Genomic DNA, 5,114 nt, shown 5'->3' with positions numbered 1-5,114 from the left:
GTGGACTTCCGGGCCGTTCCATTTGACCCGGATGCGCGGGGGCGTCCTGAGCTCTCAGAACCTCCTTTGCTTTGGCCTGAGTTTGCTAGGAGTGCTTTACTTGGGACACCCTTAATACCGTTTAAATTATTCATATATATTTATATACACGTATGTATATGCAGTTACATAAAACCAGATATAAAAAAGAACTACGTTTACATATTATAGGGATAATAGAAGTTTTAGGTGTTCCTCTAAATAGGATTTTGATTTTAATGGCTATACTCAGGTGAGTACCTAATAAAGTGGAGGTATCTTTTTTAACTTTAGATATAACTCATATGACATAAAATTCACCCTTAAAAATGTATAATGCAAAACAAATGTGTAATGCGGTGGTTTTTAATATATTCACAAAGTTGTGCAACCATCACACTAATTCCAGAACATTTTCATCTTCCCCAAAAGAAATCTCATATAACTAGCAGTCACTCTCCACTTTTTCCCAGCGCCTGGCAACCACAAATCTACTTTCAATCTCTCTGAATTTGCCTCTTCTGGACATTTCATATGAATGAAATCACACAGCATGTGGCTGTTGGTGTCTGGCTTCTTAACAATATGCTTTCAAGGTTCATTCATGTGGTAGCGCGAACGGGTAAAAATTAGTAATGAATCCGTAAAAAGCTTCAATTGTTCTCATGGCTGAAAATCCTGTTGTATGGCTATCCCACATTTTATTTATTCATCAGGTAATGGACATTTGGGCTTTTCTGACTTTTTGAATATAATGATTAATGCTACTGTGAACATTGGTGTACAAGTTTTTGTGAGGACATATGTTTTTAATTCCCTTCATTGTATACTTAGGAGTGGAATTGCTGGGTTTATATGGTGACTTTATGTTTCACCTTTTGAGGAACTGCCAAGAGTGTTTTCCAAAGCGGCTTTACCATTTTATATCCCCACCAGAATATATATATGATGTTTCTTCATAATCTCACCAGCAATTATTTTTGTTCGTCTTTTTGATCATAACTATCCTTGTGGGTGTAAAGTGATATCTCACTGTGGTTTTGATTTTCCTTTCCCTAGTGGCTAATGTTGAGTACCTTTTCATGTGCTGATCAGTTATTTATGTATCTTCTTTGGAAGATACTGAAACTGAAGATACTGAAACTCTTCCAGTATGTTCTTTGTGGAGGACAAGAGCCTGGAGCAATCTAGAACAAGGATACTGAGACAGTTTACATTGGCTAACTTCAAAAATCCAAATGAAGACACCAAAATAGTGGATTTTTTCAAAAGATTTTATTTGACAGAGATCACAAGTAGGCAGAGAGGCAGGCAGTGAGAGAGAGACAGACAGAGAGACTCCCCGCTGAGGAGAGCCCAATGTGGGGCTTGATCCCAGGACTCTGAGATCATGACCTGAGCAGAAGGCAGAGGCTTAACCCCCAGAAGGAGAGTCTTAAGCAGACTCTGTGCTGAGCGTGGAACCCAACACAGGACTTGATGTCATGACCCTGATATCACGACTTGAATCGAAACCAAGAGTCAGATGCTTAATTGACTATGCCACCACAACCCATTAATAAAGATCTTAATAAAATAAATCAGTTGCAAATATTCATCTGTTAATACTTATCTATAATGATATTTTACATATCTCATCTTTGAAAAAAGTTTTAACACACATAAGTACTGCCAAATACTGATACCAAATACCTGATTTTAATTGAGCATATTCATCTTTTAGAAGGCATTTATGAAATTCAATTAGATTCTTCTCTTGATATTTGCCTTTTAGGATGTCATTGCATACAGAATAATCACTTCTAATTGAAATTTAGGTGGAAGCTCCTAAAATGCACAGTGAAAATGATTTTTTTTTTTTTTAATCAGAGAGCTAGAAGGCACGCAAGCAAAGCGAGTGGCAGGTAGAGGGAGAAGCAGGCCCCCCACTGAGCAAGGAGCCCGATGCACAACTCAATCCCAGTACCTTAGGATCATGATATGTGCCAAAAGCAGCCATTTAACTGGCTGAACACCCAAGTGTCCCTGAAGTTGATTTTTTTAAAAGATTTCATTCATTTATTTGACACAGAGAGAGAGAGAGAGAGAGCACTAGCAGGGGGATTGGGAACAGGAGAGGGAGAAGCACGCTCCCTGCCAAGCAGGGAGCCCTATATGGGGGCTCAATCCCAGGACTCTGGGATCATGACCTAAGCTGAAGGCAGCAATTTAACCGACTGAGCCACCTAGGCACCCCCAGTGAAATTGACTTTTTAAATATAGAAATTTCCTTTGCACTTTGCATCAAGTTTTGCAAAACACCGCTGGAATTGTAATTTGAGCTCAGAAAAGATATTCATTGCAAACTGGTGTGGAAATGCAAATCTTGATTTTTGTTTTCATTTTTGAGAGCACAGGAAGAGATTAAAGTAATGACATTACTTGCAATTGAGACAATGTTAGTTGTCTTTGAAATGACTTTACTGAAATGTAAGTTTCACATATAAGCAGTGTTTTGCCTTGTAATTTTCTTTCAAATGAATTAAGTAACAATTTGTCTACAGCAAAAGTTAATTTAAAAAACCATCCAGCGTTCAATAACAGTGGTTGCAAGTGGCTCTCCTCATTCAGAAAATTTTCAACCTCAGCCCTAAGCCCCCCCACAAAAAAATTTTTTTAACTTGAAAAACTTTGGCACTGCCAAGCTATTGAACTGCTGTTGGTTGGGCAAGTCAGAATCTTCAGCTTCTATTTCTGACAAAAATTCATGTAACTGACAAGTGGGGTTAGTCCATGGGCAAATAACGTGTTGACACTAATGTTTGAAATACACAAGATAGGGCGCCTGGGTGGCTCAGTGGGTTAAGCCGCTGCCTTCGGCTCAGGTCATGATCTCAGGGTCCTGGGATCGAGTCCCGCATCGGGCTCTCTGCTCAGCAGGGAGCCTGCTTCCCCCTCTCTCTCTGTCTGCCTCTGCCTACTTGTGATCTCTCTCTGTCAAATAAATAAATAAATAAATAATCTTAAAAAAAGATTTATGTATTTGAGAGAGAGAAAGAATGAGCAGGAGGAGGAGCAGAAGGAGAGGGAGAAGCAGACTTCCCGCTGAGCAGGGAGCCAGACATGGGGCTCGATCCCAGGACTCTGAGATCATGACCTGAGCCAAAGTCAGAGGCTTAACAGACTCAGCCACCCAGGGGCCCCGAATAAATAAAGTCTGAGTTATTCGACACAGACCAATTCTCCCATCACTTTAAACTCAGCATCGGCTCTTTGAGTAAAATACAACTGAGCAGTATTGGTAACAACTGTCACCTCATTGAGAGCCAACGAAAATCACTTGAAATCATTTTCCCTGTGTCTTTTTTTTTAAAAGATATATTTATTTATTTATTTGAGAAAGAGGGGAGGGGCAGAGAGAAACTTAAGCAGACTGTGCTGAGTATGGCGCCAGACTCGGGGCTCGATCTCACAACTCTGAAATCAAGGTCTGAGCTAAAACCGAGAGTCAAGTTGCTCTATCGACTGTGCCACCGGATGCCCTGGCTCTGTTTTTCTTTCTTTCTTTCTTTCTTTCTTTCTTTTCTTTCTTTCTTTCTTTTTTTTTAAATGACTGTTGGTGTTACTTCCAACGTTCTCAGCTCTTTGAGCCACTATTCTTGCCATAAGGTTAATAGCCTTTGAAAAGTTTATTTTCCCTGAACTCATTTCTTTGGCTTCAGCAATCAAACACGATTTAATTAACTCATCATCAGTAGATGGCTTTCCTTGCTTGCCTAACAAATGAACCACTCAGAAAATTACTGTGGCTGCAGCCTCATTTTCATATTTTTATTTTTGTGAAGGATTTTTGCTATGATAAAATATTCCATTTAAAACTTTCTAGTTTTTCTAACCACTGCTTTCCTGGGAGTCAGGAACATCTCAATGAGCACTTATTTTTGGTAATGTTGTTGTGTACTGGATTCTTTTAGCAACACTACAGGGTCATTGTGTAATAAACATTGGGCTTTGACATCTAATGTGATAACCAGGTAATCTACATTCCACTGTGCCTTAAAAACATGACATTCAAAACCCTTTTTGTTTTCTTTTTCTGACACCATGGGTATGCACATGTAATTTAAAAAAAAACCTGAAATGCCATAATCTGGTGATACACATGGCATTCAACATGCTGACGAGTTAGAACCACATCGTGACGCCACATACAGTCTCTGTCACAGCTCCTCAACTCTGCTCCGGGAGCACAAGAGCAGCCATAGACAATACAGGCTTGAAATAACATGGCTGCAGGCACCTGGGTGACTCGGTTGATAAGCTTCTGCCTTCAGCTCAGGTCATGATCCCCAGATAGTGGGATCGAATCCGGCAGGGAGCCTGCTTTTCCCTCTCCAGTTCCCATCGCTCGTGTTCCCTCTCTTGCTGTCTCTGTCAAATAAAATCTTAGAAAAGAAATAGCATGGCTGGGGCACCTGGGTGGCTCAGTGGGTTAAGCCTCTGCCTTCAGCTCAGGTTGTAGTCTCAGGGTCCTAGGATGGAGCCCCGCATCGGGCTCTCTGCTCAGCGAGGAGCCTGTTTCCACCCCCCACCCCGCTCTCTGCCTGCTGCTCTGCCTACTTGTGATCTCTCTCTCTCTGTGTCAAATAAATAAATAAAATCTTAAAAAAAAAAAAGAAAGAAATAGCGTGGCTGTGTCCCAGTGAAACTTTATTCAGGGATGTTGAAAATCTGAATTTCATATTATCTTCACATTACCCTCACACATGAAATATTATAAAATGTTCTTCTTTTGACTTTTGCAACCATTTAAAAATATAGAAAATCACTTGGGCTTGCAAGCCCTGGGAGAAAAGATGACAGGCTGGATTTGGCTGTGGTTTGCTGGTGGCTATGGCCAGTTTGATTGAATTCCTATACCCGGGGTTGAAACCATGTGTATTCATTTTCTGTTGCTGTTGTAATGTGCTACCACAGTCTTAGTGGCTTAGGAAAACCCAAATTGATTATCTTACAGTTCTGGAGATCAGAAGTCCCAAATCAATCTTGCTGTTTTAAAGTCAGGATGTCAGCAGGGCTGGTTGCTCCTAGAAGCTCCAGGGGAAAACCCGTTTTGC

The sequence above is a fragment of the Mustela nivalis genome, assembly GCF_964662115.1.
Source record: "Mustela nivalis genome assembly, chromosome: X".
Lineage (NCBI taxonomy): Eukaryota > Metazoa > Chordata > Mammalia > Carnivora > Mustelidae > Mustela > Mustela nivalis.
The sequence above is the reverse complement of the archived record's forward strand: the minus strand, read 5'-3'. Positions refer to the sequence as shown.